This window comes from Melitaea cinxia, chromosome 2, assembly GCF_905220565.1.
Source record: "Melitaea cinxia chromosome 2, ilMelCinx1.1, whole genome shotgun sequence".
Taxonomy (NCBI): domain Eukaryota; kingdom Metazoa; phylum Arthropoda; class Insecta; order Lepidoptera; family Nymphalidae; genus Melitaea; species Melitaea cinxia.
In genome coordinates, this window is record NC_059395.1 from 13,307,202 (window position 1) to 13,335,160 (window position 27,959).

Genomic DNA, 27,959 nt, shown 5'->3' on the forward strand with positions numbered 1-27,959 from the left:
AAATTTAAAATGTATGCTCTATAGATGATGAAAAGGTGTCCAAATAATGTATCTTTAGAAATCAACTCCCTTTTAGGGTTAAAACGGGGGATGGTAGGTTGACTCAGTCATCACGAAATCTCCGAAACTATAACACCTAAAAATTTGAAATTTGACAAATGGGCTTCTTATAGATCGTTGACATCCGCTAAGAACGGATGTTACGAAATTCGACCCCTAAGGGGATAAAACGGGGGTTGGAAATTTGTATGAAAGTCCTATGTTTTTGAAGTAAGAGACTTGAAATTTAAAATTTATGCTCTATAGATGGTGAGAAGGTGTCTAAATTATGTATCTTTAGAAATCAACCCCTTCTTGGGGTTAAAACGGGGGATGGTAGGTTGACTCGCTCATCACGAAATCTCCGAAACTGTAACAGATACAAACTTGAAATTTGACAGATAGTTTCCTTATAGAGTGTAGACATCTGTAAAGAACGGATTTTACGAAACTTGACCCCTAAGGAGGTAAAACGGGGGTTGGTAGTTTGTATGAAAGTCCTATGTTTTTGAAGTAAGAGAGTTAATATTTACAATGTATGCTCTTATAGATGGTGAGAAGGTGTCTAAATAATGTATCTTTAGGAATCAACTCCCTTTTGGGCTTAAAACGGGGGATGGTAGGGTATTTTTTTTTATGACACTAGGTCGGCAAACAAGCGTACGGCTCACCTGATGGTAAGCGATTACCGTAGCTTATATACACCTGCAACACCAGAAGCATCGCAAGCGCGTTGCCGACCCAATCCCCAATCCTCCCAGGAGCTCTGGTGACCTTACTCACCAACAGGAACACAATACTGCTTGAAAACAGTATTATTTAGCTGTGATCTTCTGTAAGGTCGAGGTATTGCCCCAGTCGGGCTGCTCCATATTTTGAGCAGGAAACGAAATCCGAAATCTCCGAAACACTAACTGCTACAAACTTGAAATTTTGCAGATAGGTTCCTTATAGGGCGTAAACATTAGCTGAGAATGGATTTTACGAAACTCGATCCTTAATGAGGTAAAACGGGGTTGGAAAGTCCTATGTTATTAAGGTAAGAGACTTGAAATTTAAAATGTATGCTCTTTAGATGGTGAGGAAGTGTCCAAATAATACATCGTAATCTATATATATATATATATATATATATATATATATATATATATATATATAAAAGAGAAAGGTCACTGACTCACTCATCATGAGAACTCAAAAACCGCTGGATGGTCCATCCATCCAGTATGGACAAGGATAAAATTTAGTAGGGAGGTAGATTATAGTTAGTAGACGTCCGCTAAGAACGGATTTTGCGATATTCCGCCGCTCAGGGGGTTTAATTGGAGTTGATAGTTTGTATGAAACATATACAGCAACTATATAAGTTCGCCTGATAGGTTATTTATACTGCAGCCTGAAAATAAAACTAAAAATGTGGTGTATAGAGAGGTTTTATAAAAATAACTATTAAATTATACTAAATTGTGCCTTTTAAAAAGTTACTCAGTTTGATAAGCATTTCAAATGACTAAAATAAAAAAATAATTTGCATTAAGCATTGCATTTGCAAGCAAGGCAACAGTTAGTGTATTATAAAACAAAGTTCCCAAAAGCGTATGTGATCGATTCCCTCAAAATCTACTAAACGGATTTTCATGCGGTTTCACCAATGAAGAGAGGGCTTCAAGAGGAAGGTTTACGGAACGGCTAAGCGGATTTTGATGAGAGTTTCAGTGGAAGTTTGCCGGTAAAACTTTGTGACAAACTGATTTCAACGCGGGCGAAGCCGCGGGCACAGCTAGTACGTAATAAAAATATGCTCTTTCATGCTGTGTTTGCAGTCTCACTTTTGCCTCTGGAATATTAGTTAGTCAAAAGTGTGTACATATATTAAAATTATTATGAATTAACAAAATGTAGTACATGCCATATATGTCAATAAATAATAAATTATTTAGTTGCCATCTAATCGGTAGCTTCGAAAAATACACATGAATTAAACATTGGCGAATATTATTTGTATTAAAGAAAATTAAATAACAATGAGCTTGATACAACTACATGTTAATCTAATACTATTATTTAAAAAGTATATTACGGGCAATTCTTGTATATATATATATATACAGTTCAAAAATATAGATTCAGATTACATACATATATATATATATATATATATATAGAATCTCGGAAACGACTCCAACGATTTTCATGAAATTTAATATGTAGGAGGTTTCGGGGGCGATAAATCTATCTAGCTAGGATTCGCTTTTAGAATATGTCGTTTTATCCCTATTTTTAGGCAATGAAAAAATGGCTGCAATATTGTTAGAACACGAAGGTAAATTTCGCAATTGTCAATAAAGTTGTAATAACTCAGGTGGGAAATCGGCCGGTCAAAAACGACGACGAAGACCACGGTTCAAGTCCTCATGTCTCCGGGTCGATTATTATTATTTTTTTTTATTTGTGATTTTTTTATATTTATTTATATTTTTTATTGTTATCGGTAAAATCGAAAAATATTATTCATATTTTATAAATATGTAATTCGTATTTAAATATGATTTCCAAAAAACACGATTTACTTAAAATACCGAGCCAAGCTTTATAGCTATTTATAGATGAATATAGTATTTACTTGCGGTAGTAGGGGTAGAAGGGGATAGACGTATTTAGCATCTGGAGCGTATTAGTATCTGGGGCTGGTATTAATTATTTACCAAATAAGTCCGAGTAAAGGATATGTGCTAATTATATAAACTAATGAAGGTACGAAATGTTCTCAAAATCATGTTTCTATTATACAAATCAAACCAACCAATGCTTTAAATATACAAACAGTAGGGGTGAAATTAACAATTAATATACAATTTATTTAAACCATGAAATATAATTACACAAATAGAACAATTAGTATGAAAATTTATGTTCAAAAATAATAAATACAATACCGAATCTGATGATAATGAAGTTCGTTCATCAGATAAAATATCACCAGCAGTGGAAAATAATCTTTTACTTTCAGCTGAATTACAAGGTACTCCTAAGTATTTTCTCACCATAAGTGATAATCGCGAATAATTACGTGTCGCCACCAAATAAGTGGATCTTGAGGATTTATTAAATCACAGTTTAAATACACCATCATTCCCTGCGATATTTCAATACGCAGTCTAATTATAGAGATATAATGGAAGAAAATGACTAATAAATATAATAATTATTTTTTAGGGATAAAAAAAACATAGAGAAATCAATTTCGAGAATTTTAAAACATTGTATTTGTAACCTTTTTCTTATAGATTTTTTTCAAACGGAAATTAAAATTATAAGAACCAAAATGAATTGAAAACATCTCTTGCCCATCTTATATATAAAATTCTCGTATCACAATTTTTGTTACAATACTCCTCCGAAACGGCTGGACCAATTTTTATGAAATTTTATGTGCGTATCGAATAAGTCTGAGGATTGATCAACATTTATTTTTCATACCCCTAAGTTATTATTGGAGGATAAAAGGTGCTTAAAACATATATGGCAAAACAACATTTGCGGGGTGAGTAGTATTAATATATATATTTTTTTTCAGACATGAACATATATTGAAATTGAGCGATTGAGCGTGCTTTTAGCTCTTGAAACCAAAAAAAAATTACAGTAGGATGAAATCCACTGTAAAATTAGTATCTATTGTAGTTGTTGGTGGGCTTTTTCTTTGTTAACATCTCAGCATGATTCTCTGACCAATAAATAAGTAGCCTTCCTGTGCCTAGAGGAGGTTATAAATCGTGGACTTATATCTCATAATCTATTTTTAACTTTTTAAGTTCTTTCATGATATAATTTAAGATTTTAATTCACAGTAATTTTAAAATAATTACTAAATTAATTTATTTATGAAATTGCTCATCGATATGTAATCATCTTATGGAATTCAGCTTTAAAGTACACTTGTTATAAATTCTACGTTATCTATAATCTATAATATCTATAATAATCTATAATATATATAAAAGCGAAAGGTCACTCATTCATCACGAAATCTCCGAAACTATAACACCTACAAACTTGAAATTTGGCAGGTAGGCTCCTTATAAGACGTAGGCATCCGCTAAGAACGGATTTTACGAAACTCGACCCCTAAGGGGGTGAAACGGGGGTTGGAAGTTTGTATGAAAGTCCTATGTTTTTGAAGTAAGAGACTTGAAATTTAAAATGTATGCTCTGTAGATGGTGAGAAGGTGTCCAAATAATGTATATTTAGAAATCAACTCCCTTTTGGGGTTAAAACGGGGGATGGTAGGTTGATTCACTCATCACGAAATCTCCGAAACTATAATACCTACAAACTTGAAATTTGGCAGGTACGTTTCTTATAGGGCGTATACATTTGCTAAGAACGAATTTTATGAAACTCTACCCCTAAGGGGATAAAACGGGGGTTAGAAGTTTGTATGAAAGTCCTATGTTTTTGGAGGAAGAGACTTGAAATTTAAAAAGTATGCTCTATAGATGGTGATAAGGTGTCCAAATAATGAATATTTAGAAATCAACCCCTTTTTGGGGTTAAAACGGGGCATCGTAGGTTGACTCACTGATCACGAAATCTCCGAAACTATAACACCTACAAACTTGAAATTTAGCAGGGAGGTTCCTTATACAGCGTAAACTACCGCTAAGAATGTATTTTACGAAATTCGATCCCTCAGGGGGTAAAACGGGGGTTGGAAGTTTGTATGAAAGTCCTATGTTTTAGAAGTAAGAGACTTGAAATTTAAAATGTATGCTCTATAGATGATAAAAAGGTGTCCAAATAATGTATCTTTAAAAGCCAACTCCCTTTTGGGGTTAAAACGGGGGATGGTAGGTTGACTCACTCATCACGAAATCTCAGAAACTATAACACCTAAAAATTTGAAATTTGGCAAGTAAGCTCCTTATAGGTCGTAGACATTTGCTAAGAACGGATTTTACGAAACTCGACCCCTAAGGGGGGTGAAACGGGGGCTGGAAGTTTGTATGAAAGTCCTACGTTTTTTAAGTAAGAGACTTGAAATTTAAAATGTATGCTCTATAGATAGTGAAAAGGTGTCCAAATAATGTATCTTAAGAAATCAACACCCTTTTGGGGTTAAAATGGAGGATGGTAAGTTGACTCACTCATTACGAAATCTCCGGAACTATAACAGATACAAACTTGAAATTTGACAGGTAGGTTTTTTATAGGACGTAAACATTTGCTAAGAACCGATTTTACGAAACTCGACCCCTAAGGGGGTGAAACGGGGGTTGGTTAGTTAGAATGAAAGTCCTATGTTTTTGAAGTAAGAGACTTGAAATTTAAAATGTAAACTCTATAGATGGTGAAAAGGTGTCCAAATAATGTATTTTTAGAGATCAACTCCTTTTTGGGGTTAAACCGGGGGATGGTAGGTTGGCTCCCTCATAACGAAATCTCCGAAAATATAACAGATACAAACTTGAAATTTGGCAGGTAGTTTCCTTATGGAGTGTAGACATCTGCTAAGAACTGGTTTTATGAAATTCAACCCTTAAAGGGGTAAAACGGGGGTTGGAAGTTTGTATGAAAGTTCTATATTTTTGAAGTAAGAGACTTGAAATGTAAAATGTGTGCTCTATAGATGTTGAGATGGTGTCCAAATAATGCATCGTAATCTATATATATAAAAGAGAAATGTCACTGACTAACTCATCACGAGAACTCAAAAACCGCTGGAGGGTTCATCCATCCAGGATGGACAAACATGAAATTTGGCAGGTAGGTAGATTATAGTTAGTAGACGTCCGCTAAGAACGGATTTTGCGATATTCCACCGCTAAGGGGCCTAATTGGGGTTGATAGTTTGTATGAAACATATAAGTTCGCCTGATAGGTTATTTATACTGCTGCCTGAAAATAAAACTAAGAATGTGGTGTATAGGGAGGTTTTATAAAAACGACTATTAAATTATACTAAATTGTGCCTTTTTAAAAGTTACTCAGTGTGATAAGCATTTCAAGTAACTGAAATAAAACAATAATTTGCGTTAAACATCTTAATAGTAATGCATATCTTTATAACCACGCGGATGTAGTCGCGGGCAACAGTTAGTGTATTATAAAACAAAGTCTCCAAAAGTGTATGTGATCGATTCCCCTTAAAATCTACTGAACGGATTTTCATGTGGTTTAAGAGGAAGGTTTACGTAATGGCTAAGCCGATTTTGATGAGAGTTTCACTGGAAGTTTGCCGGGAAAACTTTGTGACACACTGATTTCAACGCGGGCGAAGCCGCGGGCACAGCTAGTAATAATATATATAAAAGCGAAAGGTCATTCATCACGAAATCTCCGAAACTATAACACCTAGAAACTTGAAATTTGGCAGGTAGGTTCCTTATAGAGCGTAGGCATCCGCTAAGAACGGATTTTACGAAACTCGACCCCTAAGGGGGTAAAACGGGGGTTGGAAGTTTGTATGAAAGTCCTATGTTTTTGAAGTAAGAGACTTGACATTTAAAATGTATGCTCTATAGATGGTTGGAAGATGCATAAATAATGTATTTTTAGAAATCAACTCCCTTTCGAAGTAAAAACGGGGGATGGTAGGTTGACTCACTCATTACGAAATCTCTGAAACTATAACACCTACAAACTTGAAATTTGGCAGATAGGCTCCTTATAGAGCGTAGACATTCGTTAAGAACGAGTTTTACAAAACTCGACCCCTAAGGGGGTAAAACGGGGGTTGGAAGTTTGTATGAAAGTCTTATGTTTTTGAAGTAAGAGACTTGACATTTAAAAAGTATGCTCTATAGATGGTGATAAGGTGTCCAAATAATGTATCTTTAGAAATCAACTCCCTTTTGGGGTTAAAACGGGGGATAGTAGGTTGACTCACTCATCACGAAATCTCCGAAACTATAAAAGCCATAAACTTGAAATTTGACTGGTAGGTTCCTTATAGGGTGTACACATCTGCTAAGAACGAATTTTATGATATTCAATCCCTAAGGGGATAAAACGGGGGTTGGAAGTTTGTATGAAAGTCCTATGTTTTTGAAGTAAGAGACTTGAAATTTAAAATGTATGCTCTATAGATGGTTAGAAGGTACTCAAATAATGTATTTTTAGAAATCAATTCCCTTTTGGAGTTAAAACGGGGGATGGTAGGTTGAGTCACTCATCACAAAATCTCCGAAATTATAACAGCTTCAAACTTAAAATTTGGCAGATAGGTTTCTTATAGGGTGTAAACATCCGCTAAGAACGGATTTTATGATGCTCGACCCCCAAGGGAATAAAACGGGGGTCGGAAGTTTGTATGAAAGGCCTATGTTTTTGAAGTAAGAGACTTGAAATTTAAAATGTACGCTGTATAGATAGTTAGAAGCTGTCCAAATAATGTATTTTTAGAAATCAACTCCCTTTTGGGGTTACAACGGGGATGGGAGGTTGAATCACTCATCACAAAATCTCCGAAACTATAACAGCTACAAACTGGAAATTTGGCAGGTAGGTTTTGTATAGGACGTAAACATCCACTAAGAGCGAATGTTACGAAACTCGACGCCTAAGAGGATAAAACGGGGGTCGGAAGTTTGTATGAAGGGCCTATGTTTTTAAAGTAAGAGACAAATTTTAAAATGTATGCTCTATAGATGGTGAAAAGGAGTCCAAATAATGCATCGTAATCTATATATATAAAAGAGAAAGGTCACTGACTCACTCATCACGAGAACTCAAAAACCGCTGGATGGTCCATCCACCCAGGATGGACAAAGATGAAATTTAGCAGGGAGGTAGATTATAGTTAGTAAACGTCCGCTAAGAACGGATTTTTTGATATTCCACTGCTAAGGGCGTTTGATTGGGGTTGATAGTTTGTATGAAACATATACAGCAGCTATAAGTTCGCCTGCTAGGTTATTTATACTGCAGCCTGAAAATAAAACTAAAAATGTGGTGTATAGAGAGGTTTTATAAAAATAACTATTAAATTATACTAAATTGTGCCTTTTAAAAAGTTACTCAGTGTGATATAAGCATTTCAAGTGACTGAAATAAAAAAAAATTGCTTTAAGCATCTTAATAGCAATACATATCTTCATAACCACGCGGACGTAGTCGCGGGCAACAGTTAGTGTATTATAAAACAAAGTCCCCAAAAATGTATGTGATCGATTCCCTCAAAATCTACTAGACGGATTTTCATGCGGTTTCACCAATGGAGAGAGAGCTTCAAGAGGAAGGTTTACGGAACGACTAAGCCGATTTTGATGTGAGTTTCACTGGAAGTTTGCCGGGAAAACTTTGTCACACACTGATTTTAACGCGGGCGAAGCCGCGGGCACAGCTAGTTTAAGTATATTGTTAAGATAAACATAAAGTTTACTATCTAATAAATGATCCATCCATCACTCTCACAGAATAATAAGACGATCAGATGCGATTTAAGCCTTCATTATAGGGGTTGGTTTAATTGGTTCAACTTATCCTAGCCTCCGTTTGGCTTATTGCTGATTAAAACTATAAAACTTGCTAATTGCGCAGTTCAAGGCCATTTTATGTTTGTGACAAACAATTCCGAAAGTATATTACTCGGAAAACATATGTTGTGTCACAACTATCACTATACAGGTAATTTTCTATTCATTTAATTCAATTTGTAAGTTATCTAAAGAAATCTAAAGGTACGACAAAGGAACGAAAAATCGAACAGGTGGCGTAAATTAATAGAATTAATTAGAATTACTAATACGAAACCTTTAAAAAAGAGAACCCTATAAAGAAGATAAAACTCAATGCACCGTACTTGATAATTCGTTAAATATAGGACCGTTTTTATTTGTTTTTTAAAAAATACCGACAAAAGTAACAACCCAATCGTATTTGAATAACGGAAAAAGCGTGATTCAATCTGCAAGTATTTTACGCTTTTTTGCAATGCATCCAACGTTTTGATTAGCTCATATTTACGTAGTAAAATGTATTTTTATTGGGTAAAGGAATAACTTAAATTAACAATCAACTGTAGCTACAGTTTTACAAATTATAAGAAGCAAAAGAAATTATTTATATTTTCATACTGTTATATTATGTATGTTTACTATTTTTATTATTTTATATCTACGTATGTTTGTTTTGACCTTACTGAATCTTTTATTATTAAAGCACTATATGTATATCTAACTAGGTATGATCTTAAAATATATTTATAAAAATATAAAAGAAATACACTTTTCAAGACGTTCACAACCAAAGATATACTAAAACATTTCAGACGCTATAAGCGAGAGTGCTATCGTAATATTTTATACAAAGCCTTATATCCTTCCTTGCATATTACGTTTGTACTTACACCGAGTAGCGGTAACCAGAGTGTTCGTAGCGTGAAAACGAACGTCACACGTAACTGACGTCACTCCCCGTATTACTCGATTTTGTTTAGCAAAGGCCAAGAAAGCACGACACGTCCTATTCGGTAACTTCAAAAGCAACTTATATTGCAGTATTTCTGTATGAATTTATTTTATGTTTTCGGATAAAATTCACTAAAAATTTTGGAAGTTTAACGAATTACTGCTTATTTTATACTTCTTCTTGTGAAGAGAGTCCCTAGGATGCGGAATTAAAATTTTCACACAAGTTTAAATAACCTAATTTAGATTTCATTGCCTACCAGATAATAAACGTACCGGAAAAAAAACTTTTCCAACTGAAATTATATATTAAAGCCAAAATTCCGGTCGTTGCTTAAATAAAAAGCCGCTAAGTGTACCGGTCGAGCGCACCAGATCCCTTAAAAAGTTAAGAAATGTTGAAGGCTGTGAATAAATAATGAAGCAGCGCACGGAAACTTTTACTGATATTGGCATTATTTCAAAGCGGACAAATACTGTAGTGAGTAGCAGCTGCGACAATAAAGCGTACACAGCCACGGGCGAGAGCTGCGTCTGTATAATGAATGAGCACGTAAGTAAACATTCCTCACAAACAATTTGCAATACTTGACACAGGCCTATATCATGGCAATAAGAAAACTACTCTGCCTACTAATGAATCACCAACACCCATCTAATGCAGTCTCATTACTTGGTGCTCTATAAACCGGCTGAATTCAATTTTAAGTCTCTTAGATGTTGTGGTAAACGTCATGTATAATTTATATTAAAATTGCGTTATGCTTTTCGGTCTTAATTTACTTTGATGGCCTGTGTAAAGATCTCATTTGTAAAGTTAGCTAAGGATTTGTCTCGTCCATTTTCGTTAATTTTCCAAAAAGGTTTTGAAAGGACTTCGTACCTCCCGCAGACTTACGGAAAACTCGTCGCAAAGTAAATAGCTACTTATATAATTTATTAGTCTGTTCTCTTTGTTTCAATTACGTGGATGGTATTTGAATTGCTTTATTTATTAAAAGCCTTAGTCTTATTGTATATATGTTTACTTAGCTTTTACATTATTTCATTATAATATTGAGTATTCTTTAAAAAAAAAACTTTAAAGAGAAATATAGTAAAATTTAAATACATCTATAATATAAAAATGAGTCGCTGAATGTGTTGCTAAGCGCAAAACTCGAGAACGGTTGGACCGATTTCGCTAATTCTTTTTTTTAAATATTCCTTGAAGTACGAGGATGGTTCTTACGGAGAGAAAAATTCTAAAAAAAAAAAAAAATTTAAATTTCCTGAAAAAGCCTAAAAACAACACTTTTCTATACTCCCATACAAAAGATTTGTGATAATACTTAAAAGTCAATTTGAACTTTAATACCATACGATAAAGTTTGTGTTAGGCGATACGAAGTTCGCCGGGTCAGCTAGTATATATATAAAAAAACAGTCCAATTAAATAAAAACATTCTCTTTAACTCTTTGTAAGTATTTAGTTTGAACCAGGGATTAAAAAAACAGCGCTTTTTCTGGTACGTGACGTGATTTGATTGGATAATCAAGTTTTTCCTCGGTGCAGGTAAACGGCTAATTGGGTCTCAACTGTTATAGGTTAATTGCTTCGTATATCACTATATAATCCCAGCTAACTGTAACACGATTTTTCCTGTTATGGTACATCACACACAGAATCCCTAAATACGCGGACTATACGGTAAAATAAAAACAAAATGAATGTTTACTGCCCCAATAGTCAATGCGGCAGTTATTTCTTTATTTATTTCTTTAAATTGAATAAATTGTGTTGAATACGAATGTTTTTATTTTTTTCCACTATTGCTGTGTATATTAATTTTTTTTTAAAAGTATAAATATTATGACTTTATTGAATCAAATTAAAAAAATAATAACAACAAAAACAAAACTCAAAATAACTTTCAAGAAATAAAATACAAAACCTTTTTTTACGACAACCCTTTATCTATAAATCTAGATTACACAAAGAAAAAGTATGAACATACTTTTGATTTAATGTAACCGCCCAATTTTGTTCCTTCTTTTTCTATGAAACTATTAAATTAAATATGCTTAATCCAATGTTACTGGTTAATGGGGTCTTCGCGTGTTTTTAATTAATTGTTATATAATCTTATATGTTATAAGGTATAACTTGCTTAGGTCATTCCAGCTCAATTATCCTTGTGAATGCCTCGACAGGAAGAGTCTCATTTAGCTATACATCAATTAAGATTAAAAGAAAGTCTAAAAGCATTTTATATTATTCGATCACGTGTATTAACTTAAAAAACGTATCCTCAGTATTTATATTACTAATTCATTCATTAAGTGTACCTTAATGAATTTTTTATAAGGATTACTCTAAAATGTCATCCTTTTTAACAGTAATAAAAATATCTAAGACTTTAAGAATCTCATATTTAAGATGGAAAACAAAATGTTAAGTATTATTATTTTTCTAGGCGTTTCTCGCAGATTTGCTCGCTATTAGTTTTGATACTTATAAGATTTTTTGATATTTCTATTATTAAGGAAATTTTAATAATATTTAATTGTGTTTTCTCACAAATGAAAAAGTAATATATTTTATTAACTCACAAACTTTACATGTGGTATTTTCTAACTTGTCTAATAACTTTACGCAGGGTCGGTCATTTCTCTAAAACTATAAAGTGGACCCTTTCCTCAAGCATACATATTCAAAACAAACATGTAGGTAACTAAATTCCGTACTGGTTTGCGGATGCTGTAACCGATATTCACGAAACGAATGTTTGTACTGACTACGTGATGTTCAGGCGGATATAGCAAAAACGCTTCAAGGCCTTTTGAGGGAACATTTTAATGGAATAACAAATTAGGTTGGAAAAAGGCAAAATATTTATACAAGAGTTTAAATATTTACACAGTGATTAAAAATACGTTTTATAATAAACCGAATACCTGACCCCCATGCATGTAGTATTTTTATCCATGAAAATTAAACCAATAGCCGTTAAAGGTTTTTCTAGAATAATAAAACGTAATGTTCAAACGCTTGACCTGATCCGATCCTGACCCTTTTTCCATTGTCATGTCCGTTAATAGCATCAATATTTAAACTCAGATGGAAAGGCTGTTTGAATATTACTCGAAGTAATGGCGTGAAAGAAACGTTTTGAATATTAAAAGTATACACGAATGTCAGAATTATAAATGAATTATCCCCAAATTTATTTATACCCTCCACATCATCCATATAAGTTATAAATAGTGCACTAACTATTAGTAAAGTTTACACAAAAACAAATTTTGTTCATAATAAAGTATGACAAAATCCAAAGACTCGAATAAGTAAGTTACAGTAGAATAATAAAATAATTTCACGGATTAATAAGTTGGGTGATGCCATAATGATTTCCTACAATGGACTCAGTACTGCGCAAAGGTTACTTACGTAAGTATATAAATTTTCCCCATAAATTCTAAATGAAGCCGTGAAGCTAATTAGTGTAACAATTGATGTTAAAGTTAGATTAGCTAACGAAACTTAGAGATAGTTTAGATTAGGTATGTCTGTTCTGAGTCTGCTATACCTATCTCTATAAAACTTGTTCTCTGAGAACAACCAAAGTTATGGTGTAAAATAATATCCGTTAACAATAGGTAGGTCTTTACTAAGTTTTCTAATAAAACCTTATGACTAATTTTGTGAAAGAGGACCGAGTGAGCTAAATGAATAAAACACTCAGATCTTAACGTAAAATTTTGATTTTAGATCACAGCTGACCGGAATTATTTTCACGCATTTCTTGAAAGAGAAATCACCCTGCCTCTGCCGAGTATACTATACTATTGGAGCTAAATACGCGCAATTTTAAGAAGAATTAAATATATTCTTAAACTTATAACCAAAAATATAACCAATAGTATTTCACTTTTATTTAGCATAGTATATTATAATTTCGACAACTTCAAGGAATACCACGCCAATTAGTTTTGTCGTTGTTATTCAGACTAGTTCCTAAAGCAAAAATGTCGACAATTGCTACATTAATATAGCAATTATAATAGAATTTGTAGGTTTAAGTGGCTCGAAGTAGTTGTAAAAACTTAATATGAATATAATCGTCGCTTCGTCACTTCAGCCTGTAATATCCCACTGCTTGGCATAGTCCTCTTTCCCCATGTAGGAGAAGGAGCAGATCTTATCCACCACGCAGCTCTAATGCGAATTGGCGGATATATTTACTACTATGAGAAACGATCGTTATCAGGTGTACATGATAACAACTGGGACAGATGGCTTAACGTGCTCTCCGAGGCACGGTGGGAAGACCCACAAGGACTGCACAAATACCAGACCACGGCAAACATCTATATGGACAATACAAATGTTGCGCCAATGCGGCGAAAATTTCACATTTCTCTTAAATATAGAATTTTACTTCTTCAAACATTTTTAGAATCAGTTATGAAAAAATATAACAAAATCTAAACATAAACCTTAAACAAGACAATAAACTGTCTCGGAATAAATTGATTTTCGACAACAATATCGAAGGGGATTACGATTCAATTAAATGTATTTATGAAATAGTACCGCCAGTGATGAAAAGATCCTTCGTTTTAGAGAATTTCCTAAACATCATAGAAAAACTATGAAATATTGCTCTTAATCTTTGTTTTTTGTAAATAAAACACGCGATGCAGAAAATAATGGAAATATCTTACATATTATCTTCTCTTTTAATAGTGGATGTTATTGTTGTTGAATAAATGAAATTAATGAAAATATAATACTTATGAAATAAATAAAATTATATATAATACATATAATATATTCGTTGTTATATTTTTTTGTAGACAACGAGTTTCTTTTACAAACAGATCAATACTCTATTTTATATAATTATCTTATTTTAGATTTACCCACAGATATACAACATTAAATCCATTACAAGTAATACAACGGCTAAATTATCTATCTAATGACAATTCTGTTTCGTGTACGACGTATATCGCTTCAATATCTAGAGGACAGAGGAAACAAGGGTTTAAAGATTAAGGAAGTATTACTTGACCATTCCTGATATGGGAGTAAAACACGCGATTCTACAAATGTTTTTATGACTCTGAAACACTTGAAACATATTTTTTATTTAACTGATTGGCGCGATTAAATTCGCTATGGAATTACGGACGTATTAAGTAATGTATATTGAATACTAATATTTATTTGTATAAAACTATATGCAACCTCACATCTCACACAATAACCTAAAACACAGGCAATAAGACAGTCGTAGATGCTCCTTAGGAACCTCAGGCTTGAGAAAAAGCCTTGGGTATATCGTATGTTTGTTAAAATATATTATTATATAGGGTATTCCTTGCCAAATTGACTACTTTGGAACCCGACCCCATTCTTCCTTATTTTAAATCTTCTTCTGGAGAAACTTGACTATGATATTTGGCAAGTGATCCGGTGCAGAAGCCTAATCGAAGAATCTTCCAGGTGTCGTTATTTGTTCATGGCATCGAATACCCCATATTTTTTTTACTTTCAAATATAAAACGAGTTTTTAACTTTTTTTGAGGGTATTACGGTTGACAACATTATTTGTATTCAAATATATTGTCACATTATTCGATAGGGACATACTGGATATGTTTCCTTATTGAAAACGTCCGAAAAGGTCACAAAAACACTTTCCGCTTTGGTAATCGACGTCTCAATTTTCAACGATTCTTTCTTATATAATTTTTGTGGTACGCTTCAGCCTATAATATCCCACTACTGGGCATAGGCCTCTTTCCCCATGTAGGAGAAGAATCAGAGCTTAATCCTCCCATGCGGATTGACGGATATATTTCTTACTGTGAGTAATGATCACTACCAGGTGGTACACGAATGAATCATTATAATTATAATATTGTGTTCACCATTGATTTTGAGATTGATTAAAATGAATTAGTTCAAATAGTTCAAACTTTGGTTAGCCTAATTACAAAGTTTTTGCTGATAATAGCTCATGAGAGGTAAATGCATAATTTGTTTTAGTGATATGGTGGTACACAAATATTTTCTCGCTGCTATATTATCTGGCTGCAGCTTTACGATCCAACCGTGTCAAAATCTCAAAAGTATTAAAGTAAAATTGCAACGACATAGGTCTGTATCACGAACGTTCACGCTTATAATATTAAAAAGATGATTTGAAGCACCAAACTTCATTAAGTCACTACGAGCTGTCATTACAAATACGAGTAGAATGACGGGGGTCACTAGAATAGATTTGTTTTATTGTTTGCATTGAATGTGCAAACGATGGAAGATAATTGAAGGTTTGTCGTTGTGACGTTGTGAGTCTGTCACGCAAGTCACCTTTAGTTTCATTTATTATTATTGATTTTTGAGTATACAAATTGAGTAACCTTATTATTTTGAAATAAAATTGAGTTAATAAATAATATTTCTACAGATATAAGCCTATGCCATATGTCAGTTAAACTTCTATAAATAATCCAAAATAAATTAAAAATCCAAATATGTAAATTTATGTATCTTGACACGTCCCTATGGATCTACAATTCATATACTTCAAAGAATCTGGTCAGCAGTTAAAACGTTATAATGTTTTAAATAAAACAAAAGGAAGATAACTTTAAAACTAGGCTAATGGATACGCTGAAACACAGCTCCCAAAAGATTCAACGAAATGTTGCTTTAGAAAACTGTTCTATAAAATTTTGTTGTTATATTTTTGTTAAGAAAAGTAATTAAATGATTAAAAATATAGGCAATTAAATAATTTTAACTGACTTCGAAAAAGGAGGAAGTTCTTTTCTTCTTATACCTGAGTGTACCGATTTTGATGATTATTCATTAATCGAAAGCTGATGTTTGTCATGTGGTCTTATTTTAATTTCATTAAAGTATGACGAGTACTTGACTATTTTTCTTTTGCCATCAACGTGTTATTTGTCGAGGTAATTTAGGTAGTTTTTTTTTTCGTTTGAGGCAAACACAATTTATACCAATATTTTAAGTAGGTAATTTATTATTTCTTCTATCATTTTTAACTGTGTCTATATATTTTATTAATTAATGAGTACATATTAATTATTCAATTAATTCATAACTCACTGTCGTAACAGTTTTCATAAACTTTATTTTAAAATTTTGTATCACTTTCAAGGCTGTTGAAGTTCATAAAAAGTCTATCCTACAGAATGTTTTTTTTTATATCGACTAACCTTCACAACGCTTTATTGAAAACGAGCTTTGCCTGTCACTTTGTTCACGATGACATGGGATATGCGAATCGAGTTTTGTGACTACGGCGTGGAAGCCTTTTTATTTCTTGTAACATTCTAAATATTGGTACAGTTTTTATTTTAGTGTTGAGTGACATTGTATATCTTTTCTTAATACGTTATTCCATCTGATATAAAGGTTACAAATAAAGAGCTCTATAATTCAATATACATATACAACAAAATTTTCAATTGCTTTTTGAAAATACACCGTTGGTCAAGCTCTAAAAGACAATTACCCACTAACACACAATAAACACACCCACAGACACACACACACACACACACACATAAACATATATATACATATATGTGTGTGCGCGCGCGCGCGCGTGTGTGTTTGTGTGTGTGTGTGTGTACGTGTAAATTCCACTATGAATATAATAATGAAAAAAAATACTACGAAATTTTTTATAACACCTTTTTATATTGATTTCTCTCGTAAATCAGACAGCAAATTCCAGTATCTAATAGCAACTTTTAGTAATTATGAACATAACGATGAAGTGCCTTAATTTATTGAAATTTAGACGACTGCCTAAGGAATCTTAATAACAAGATGCCTATAGTCTTCGTTTTAAATTACAGTTTTCTAAATTAATCGAGAGTATTCTTGAAAGATTAAGTGCCCGGGGCAAGAGGTTATATAGGTTGATATAACCGTTACAGTAAATAGGCCTTGCTTATATTTTTAACAATAAAAATGAATGTTATAAATATTTTAGTTCAGGTTGGCTCATAAATTGTATACATATAATCTATTTACATGAATTTAGCATAACAATATTATAAAAAGATTCCAAAGGAGTGCCAAAGGCAATGAAATGTATTATCCACCAGTAGAAGATAATTGACAGTAATTTATATATACTTTATTGCACTTAACAACAGAATATACAGAAAATTACATATATAGTCGATGGCAAAGGTGGACTTATCCCTAGAAGAGATCTCTTCCAGTCAACCAATGGTCATGAGAGAGAGTGTCATATAGCGTGGGACACAGTGCAAGAAATAACAATATTGAGAAAATAGTTGAATAGCTGTAATGTATTACAAACTTATAAGTATAAATACATACACACAGACATATTATACATATATATACATACCTTACATTTATACATACATACATATACATATATATACATACACACATACATACATACTCACATAAATACATACAAAAACATAACATAATAGATAGGTAATTATATACTTACATACTCACTAAGTAGATGATTGTAAATTGACTTGAGAAATAAAGTGCTCCTTTAATTTACGTTTGAAGGAAACAAGGGAAGGACTTTTTTTTATTTACAACTTAAGGCGATTTATTCTGACCTATCTTTTAAATTTTTAGCACGCTGTAAAATTTTGGTGTAAAACAATCATCATAAGATATTCGCACTGGCTGTTGCGCCAGCGGCCGCAGGTTCGATTCCCGCTCACGACGGACATTTATATCGACCATATAGATGTTAGTCGTGGTCTGGGCGTTGTGTTTGTGTATTGTATGTGTTTTCGGACCCCCAGCACAAGGAGAAAATCCTACTGAGGGATCCGTTGAGTGTGTAGCGTTTATTAATTTAATTTAATTTAATTTAATATGTGCTCCTAGAGTATGGGTATCAATGAAAGGACTTACTAAGAGTACCTCGCATAACAAAGTAACAAACAAACGTAAAAGTAGCAAACAAAGTAACGTTAAGTATTAAATTTAATAAGGCTGAGTTTTTATTTTATCCTACATTATTAGTATTAAGTAAATGGATTTGCTTTGAACACCAAAGATCAGGCCTTCTTAATATAGTCCTGTCGCAAAATTAGTTCTTAGTAGACGTTTGTTAACTAATATCTTTCTAAAAAAAACCAACTTGTAGCATAAAAAATTAAGGACTTTAAAACTGGAAAACTGAGATGAGCCCTTAGACCCTCTTAGTCCGGCCCTATCGAAAAATCCGTTCCTACCGGACGTCTACTAACTATGGTAGTTACTTTCATGTCAAATTTCATCTTTATGCGTTCAACAGTTTTTGAGTTTTCGTTATGACTCATTGGGTAAAAAAAATTATATACACATATGGATAAATTGTGTTATGACGTTATGTGTTGACAGTTAAAGTCTTTGTAAAGTTGTTGTCTGTGTAAAGTTGACTAGCGTTGGTGCAGTTTGTGGTGACCCTGCTTTTTGCTCCGAGGGTTGTGGGTTCGATTCCCACCCAGAGTTTGGGCGTAATATAAATATTGATTTATATATTTATATATGTATTGTTTATAAGTATGTTTATCAAAAAAAAATGTAGCTATACCAGTCCACTGTTACCGATAACACAAGCATTAAGTTGCTTACTTTAGACACAGACGACCGTGTGTGTATTGTGTAGACATTTATTTATTTATTATATATTAAGTTTATTTTACTCTTTTTATAGAATTTAAAATCTTCTTTTGTAAAAAGTTTTTAATTTTAATTTATTAAATTACAAAATATTTGATGACTTACGATTGCTATTAAAATTAAAATTGGCCAAGTGCGTGTAAGGGAGGGCCCAGTAAACGGTTACACAGCACCCGGGCTTGGAAGAGTCGTATACTTGAATTTACATAGTAACCATTTCATCTAAGAATAAGTAATTTCATTTCCCTTTTCCTAAATTCAGATTACTAGTTGCCTGACTTTTACTCGTTAGCTTATATCGCGTGTTGTGTCATAGCTTTACCCTAAGAATTTCTTTCATTAAACACCGGTAAACATTTTGAAACCAATAATAAACAATACAATAAAAACTTAAGAATGTTTAAGTACAATTTTAGTCTTACTTTATCAAATGTCCTAAAATTGTCGTCAAATTGAATAATTAATAACTACTGTAAAATTTATATAGACCGATTTTCATTGGAAGTAAATTTGACGAATAGACTTATCCTCAAACAATATAACTAATTATATTTATTATTATCCATAGATATTTATGAAATACCTTTATTTCAATGAACTCGATGAAGATATTTAATAAACCAATATTCATTTTGAAATATAATACCTACAAAAGGTTTAAGAGATAAAACTCTACCTTTCTCTAATTACCATTTCTATACTAAAATATGATATTGGTGTGGTTTTTAACTAAATATTCTTGCGCCAAAATTTCGCAAGTGGAGGGACCACTAAAGTAGCTTACTTCATTGTTGGCATATCGTTAGTGGGTATTGTGGCAACATAGACTATAACCAGACTGAGATAAGGGTGCCAAGTTGTTAAATCTATGATTTTAATTTAAGTTCAAAAATAAACGGATTAAAATTTGGTACGAATATGCCTGTCTTCTACAAATAAAAGTTATTTGTTTTATATTACTCATTACTTTGTTTTTCTTTTTTTTTACGTCTTAGCAAACGCAGTATGGGACGGCCTCCGAATCGCTGGAACGACGATCTACGTAAGATTGCCTGTGTAGGCTGGATGAGGATTGCGGCAAACCGGGATGTCTGGCGCGAACTTGGGGAGGCCTATGTTCAGCAGTAGACTGCGGTAGGCTGAAGTGATGATTACTTATTTTTGGTGAACAAAAATAGATCTTATTAAATTATGCAACCAAAAGAGTGCTCGTCTATTTAATGAACTAGAACTATAAATTTCTATGGGTACCTAATACAAACTAAGTATTTTCAAATATGATTCTTATGATTTTTGATAAGTTTGGTTACGTCGTTCTTATAGCTTATACTAGAAATATCCTTTTTATACATAAATACTGATACAAAGTTTCGTTGCCGTAGATCAGCATTGAGCCAAAAGTCTTATAAGTATAAAATACGAACGCATTGTAACGCAATTGGATAGCGGTAGTCTATAACTTCAAAGTTTCCATTCCAGACCATTTTCGAATATTGCTAATGCTATTTCTGATGATGATGTAGATGACTTCTGATAATGCTGTTGATTCAGCCCCGGGACATCTTATGTTGCAAAGTTGCTGGCCTTTCTTTCATCATTACAGCCTATACAGTCCACTGCTGGACATAGGCCTCCACAAGCTTACGCCAAAAATACCGTGAACCCATGTGTTTTGCCCATAGTCACCACGCTGGGCAGGCGGGTTGGTGACCGCAGGGCTGGCTTTGTCGCACCGAAAACGCTGCTGCCCGTCTTCGGCCTGTGTATTTCAAAGCCAGCAGTTGGATGGTTATCCCGCCATCGGTCGGAAGTTCCAAGGTGGTAGAGAAACTGTGTTATCCTTTAGTCGCCTCTTACGACACCCACACGGGAAGAGAGGGGGTGGCTATATTCTTTAGTACCGTAGCCACACAGTACTTTTACATATACACTACACATTACACATAGGCCTTTCTTTAAATATATAATATAATATATATTATAACAAACACACATACATGGTCCTTTGTTCCTAAGGTAAGCAACTTAATGCTTGTGTAATGTGTGTTGTTAAAATGTGTGTGTGTTGGTAAGAGCCGACTGTTATAGCTATTTTTTTTTTTAGATAAATATACATATAAATAATACATATATGCGTTAGCGGTCACAGTACTAACTGTTGCGCTGAAGGTCACGGGTTCGATCCCCGCTCACGATAGATATTTGTATTGGTCATATAGATGTTTGTCGTGGCCTGGGCGTTTCTGCTTATATATTGTGTGTGTTTCCGGAACCCTGACACAGGAAAAAATCGTACTGGGGGCCGTTAAATGTGAAGCGTTTATTTATTTTTTATTATTTATATATAAACTAGCGACCCGCTCCGGCTTCGCACGGGTATAAAATATAATTATAGCCTATGTCAGTCACTGAAAAAATGATTAAAATTGATCCAGTAGTTTTGATTTATTCATTACTGCCCGTGGCCCGCACGCGTTAACTTAGAGTATAATTGTGTTTGCTCGCAAACGAAAAAAAAAACCGACTTCAATTACATCGACAAGTAATACAACGTAGATCGACGATAAAATAGTCAAGCAACTACGCGTTATCAAAGATTACTCAAAAAGTACTTATCAGATCTCGATAAAATTTATATGTGACCACATGATAAACACCAGCTTTCGATTAAATTAAAAATTATTAAAATCGCTACACCCAGTAAAAAGTTATTACGGATTTTCGAGAGTTTCCCTCGATTTCTCTAGGATCCCATCATCAGATCCTGGTTTCCTTATCACGGTACCAAACTAGGGATATTCCCTTTCCAACAAAAAAAGAATTATCAAAATCGGTACATGCAGTAGAAAGTTATGCGGTATAATACAACGTAGGTCGACGAAAAAAGCGTCAAGTAAAAACGCATTATTAGATATAACTCGAAAAGTAGTTGTTAGATATCAAATAAATTTAAATGGGACCAATTGGCACACACCACCTTTCGATTAAAACAAAATTTGTCGAAATCGGTCCACACAGTCAAAAGTTCTGATGTAACATACATAAAAAAAAAAAAAAAAAAAAAAAAAATACAGTCGAATTGAGAACCTCCTCCTTTTTTGGAAGTCGGTTAAAAAGCCGGCCGGAACCGCCGCAAACGCTACGTACCGCGATTTTTAAATCTGTAATATCTTCGAAAATATTCATCCCACCAAAAACATTTTCATGTAAAATGTTGCCAAGACGAGATCATATGGCTCGCATTGTCAAAAAGTTATCAGATCTCATGTAGAGACAAGCTTCTAACTCTACACGCCCTAACTCTACACGCCCTAACTTCACAAACTCTACACCTTAGTCAAAATATCTGGCTTGGCCGTTTCGTTACTACCGGCTGCCGATGTTGTAGATGACGACTTTCCTGTCTCATTTATATTAATATATTTTCTCTTTTTATTTTAATTTGTATTATATGTATATCAATTATTCTTCTTCTTTTTATTTTTTCTTTAATAGAACTATTGTATGACAGAAAAGTAAAAAACCGTGAAAAGAATTTTCACCTTACGCCCACGTGACGGTAGCGAAACGGCCAAGCCACATATTTTGACTAAGGTGTAGAGTTTGTGAAGTTAGGGCGTGTAGAGTTAGGGCGTGTAGAGTTAGAAGCTTGTCTCTACATGAGATCTGATAACTTTTTGACAATGCGAGCCATATGATCTCGTCTTGGCAACATTTTACATGAAAATGTTTTTGGTGGGATTTCACTTCTTTTTGTAAGTTGCTTATGACAATATTATAGTTGCATTTTACCTCCGACACATTTTATACCATAAATATCATCCAATCTTCACCATATTCGGTTTAAGCACGCTGTTTTTGATTTTATGTTGAACTGATATGCAAACGGTGATCTCCGCCAAAACTTAAATACCAAAATTACAAAATGTAAATTTTCGACATAAACTAATAACCGATTTTTATTTTTTATGTATTTTATTATTATTATTAATAAAAAGGAGTCCCTATATCAATTTTCAGACCTCTAGCATCAAAATTTGCGGAAGTCTCATACAAACTTCCATCTCCTAGTTTAAGGGGTTGGGGGGTAAAAGTTCCAAGTTTTAGAATTTTTTTGTTATTTGTGTACTAATACTAGCTTACATACCAAATTTCAGCTTTCTGGGACTTCAGGAAGTACTCTTTGAATTTTGATGATCATCAGTGAGTGACGAAATCGGGGTTTTTTAGATATCAATTAAATCTAAAGTATAAGCGCTATGCAATTGAAACTTTATATGTTTAATAAGTTCACTATTGACATCATATCCCTAGAATTTTGTTTATCTAGTATAATCCAAACCCAAGTTATGGGGGTTCAAAAAAACGACGAAGCACTTCGAGAAAAGATAGGTAGTGCTTTTCGTTTTTTTTTTTTTTTTTTTTTTTTTATTTCGTCTTGGCGGGGGTACTACCGTGCCCCCAGATTATTTTTTATGTATTTTATTATTATTATTAATAACAAGGAGTCCCTATATCAATTTTCAGACCTCTAGCATCAAAATTTGCGGAAGTCTCATACAAACTTCCATCTCCTAGTTTAAGGGGTTGGGGGGTAAAAGTTCCAAGTTTTAGAATTTTTTTGTTATTTGTGTACTAATACTAGCTTACATACCAAATTTCAGCTTTCTGGGACTTCAGGAAGTACTCTTTGAATTTTGATGATCATCAGTGAGTGACGAAATCGGGGTTTTTTAGATATCAATTAAATCTAAAGTATAAGCGCTATGCAATTGAAACTTTATATGTTTAATAAGTTCACTATTGACATCATATCCCTAGAATTTTGTTTATCTAGTATAATCCAAACCCAAGTTATGGGGGTTCAAAAAAACGACGAAGCACTTCGAGAAAAGATAGGTAGTGCTTTTCGTTTTTTTTTTTTTTTTTTTTTTATTTCGTCTTGGCGGGGGCACTACCGTGCCCCCAGATTTAAATCATATGCTGTAAAGGGCCATATAGATCTATATTAAATAAAAAATATATTTAAGGTATTTAATTGGATAAGGATTAATGCTGTATCGGTTAAAATCGCTTCGAAAATTAGCCATTGTTTGTCGTGAAAAGTAAATGACAAAAAAATGTTATTGTGGGATATCCATAAGAGATATACCATCGCGGAGTTTTCTGTAGACCTTTTCAATGTGTACAATACTTAGTACATTATTTTGATAAATCTCGTAGGGTTCAGCCTGTGTTTGCAATTTAAGCGAAAAAATAATAATTATTATTAACGACATAACATTAGAAAACTACAAAATAAACGGTATTTTCTACTATTTAATGGATGTTATTATACATATAAACCTTCCTCTTGAATCAATCTATCTATTAAAAAGAACCGCATCCAAATCCGTCGCGTAGTTTTAAAGATTTAAGCGTACATACATGTGCAGGGACAGAGAAAGCGACTTTGTTTTATACTATGTAGTGATAAATACAAATATTACACCCAGACCTAGGCGGGAATCGAATCCGTAACCCACGGAGCAGAAAACAGGGTCACTACAAACTGCGCCAACGGGCTAGTAATTTTATTAGAACAAGACTCAAGTCCCGGCACTCTCAAGATGAGATTTGAGAGTTTTCGGACACGATTATCGCAAATCGTGTTAAATTCGTATTGAATTAATTTTGTCCAAACCAAAACAGAAAATTTCGTCTAATTACTACTATAATTACTAAACAAATTATACCATTTATTAAACATTTCGATATTTGTTTCAAGCTTGTGTAATGATGTAAGCTAAACATACGAATTAACTAACGTTAAAATAAATATAGCGATTTGATTTTAACCGCTCGGCAGTAGTTTTTTAATTCAATAAATTTGAATCTCGAGCTTCGATGAAAATAAACGAATTTTCGTTTTTTTTTTTATGTGGTTATAATCTAACTAGCTTTCGAAATAAAATTCCATGTAACATTGTGTATAACAATGAGCTACCTAATTTTATGTTCAATAAATTTAGAATTTTTTTATTTTATAAAACTTTTCGGCAAAAAAGAAATTGATGTTAATTTTATTCCGAATAATTTCGAAGTTTTAGATTGTAAATTATCATTTTGAGCCCCGGAACTACGAAAATTTCGAAACATAAACCATAATTAAAAGATTAAAAGATAAAATTAAATAATTTAAAGGTCTGTTTAACTGTTTTACTAATAAAACATTTGAATGCATTTTATATGACATGACGTCAGCTGTGTACAGTATATCTCGTCGTATTACCTGTCCGCTGAAATTACTTTACGACTTATAAAACCAAATCTGTCTTTTTTACGTTGCTGCATTTTCGGAATCAATAGATGCCATCATCATCACGCCAGCCTATCACAGTCCACTGTTGGACATAAGCCTCCCCAAGTCCGCGTCATTCATTAGTCAAAAGTTTTGCTCATAGTCATCACGCTGGGCAAGCGGGTTGATGACCGTAGGGTTGACTTTATCGCACCGAAGACGCCTTTGCCCATCTCCGGCCTGTGTATTTGAGAGCCAGCAGTTGGATGGCTATCCTGCCATCGGTTGGCTTTATAAGTTCCAAAGTGGTAGTGGAACTGTAATATCTCTCAGTCGCCTCTTACGGTACCCACGGGATTCGGCTATATTCTTTACTGCTGTAATCACACAGTATCTATTATACATAAAAATCACATAATAATATCTAATATTAATAAATATAATTGTTGTTAAGGAAAGGATTGTATTCCATCTTTTAGAATTTTAGATCGTATAAATGATAAATCTATCTAATATATGTATACAATTCTCGTGTCGCAGTGTTTGTAGTTAAACTCCTCCGAAACTGCTTGACCAATTCTCATGAAAATTTGTGTGCATATTGAGTGGGTCTTAGAATCGAACAACATCTATTTTTCATCCCCCTTAATGTTAAGGGTAGTCCACCCCTAAATATATATTTTTAATTTTTAGATAAATTATTAATTTTTTATTTTAATATGCTTTGGCGTTAAAAAATACATACAACCCTAAATTTTCACCCTTCTACCACCAACCCCTATTTGTAAATAGCGTTTAGCGGCAAGACAACGTTTGCCGAGTCAGCTAGTATTAAACATAAACTTTATATTCGTTTATCGCCATATCGTTTGATTAATCGATTTGATAGATTAATAAAACCACAATGTTAACAGTGTTGTTAATTTTACAGTAGTTCGACAGTCAAACGTACGGCTCACCTGATGGTAAGCGATTACCGTAGCTTATAGACGTCTGCAACACCAGAAGCGTCGCATGCCTTGCCGGTCAACAGGAACACAGCACTGCTTGATAGCAGTACTATTTAGCTGTGATCTTCTGCAAGGGCGAGTTTACCCCTACCCCAGTCGGGCTGCTCCATATAATTTTAATCACATGTGGATCAATCAATGGATCTTAATTAGATCTACGTATTCACGTCATTCACTAATTAGTCTGTATATGTATATATATATATTAAGTTGAGGCGTTGCCTATTTTCTTTGCGTTTATAGGCTATAAGCCATTGTGCTACAATTCATAGGAACGTAAAATACAATATATATAAGTAATCATCAGATTCATTCTTTCCAAGTACTTGTATGTTAGTTATATCAGACACATGAGTTAATACAATTAAATATAATCGAGGAAAAATAGGCTGTTTTAAAACGATAATTGAAAACGATCGATTTTCTGTAATGCTTATTCTCTAAAAGTTATACTTATTAAGATTATATTTACGGCGATATGACATGCGAAACAGAAATCTGATGACGCAGGTTCAAACTTCATTGTAAATCAGTTACTTTTCCCCGAAAAAAAAAAAATTAGGTCAGCCGAAGAAAGCTAGCAAAATCGGGTTGTAAAAGCGAACATTTTCAATTCTATTTTTACAGTCGATACGCTTTGGCGCGGAGCACGTCATAAAATTCTTACTAGAGAGGTGAAGAGATAGATACTTCTATTTCGATAAATTAGTTTCGACTTCATTACGTTTAAATGGAATTTAATTAAAAAGTTATTTAAAATTAATTAATTTTTTTATTAAAAGGAAAATTTTAAATAGCAAAGATTGAAAAATAAACAAAAAATTAAAATCGAAACTTGCTTCATTTATGTAGATTTTATAATCGCGATTAGATTATAAAATTTGTTATACAACTTAAACATTGAGAAATTTTTTTTAGATTTCCTATTATCTCACCTAAAAGTAATATTTTTCAACACAATTTTTTAAACAAACCATCTGAGGTATGCGTATGTATGAACTAATTCATCGGTTAGCTTTAACTTAGTTAGAGCTACGTGAGATCGATGTGTTTGTAACAAGTTGGCTCTCGACTATCGCTCCATCATATTATGTCGTCGGCTATTTGCCAATCGCTCAAAGTCTTCAACACCGTCCTGACATACATATGAGTCATAGGAATCCTTAATATAAATCCTTCTATAATCTTCCGTGATCAATAAGTTACTCTAGTCATCTAGTTAATATATAAAATAAAATAAAACACAAAGGTATATTTACATTCCAGACATTAGCAAAAATATATAGATAGATACATTTAGGTACCATACCAAATTATCTAGATGAAAAGTTATGAAGGTATAATGATACGACCGCTGGCTTTCTAGTTACCTTGGTATGTAGGTAGCATAATTATTTTTGTACATAGCTGGGTATTATTATTATAACTTTTATATTTTATTTTTCAGTGCTATTTTAAATTATATTTCACTGCTGTACAGGCGTCTCTCTCATCTCTTTACGAGTGATATTAGCAGAAATAAGTA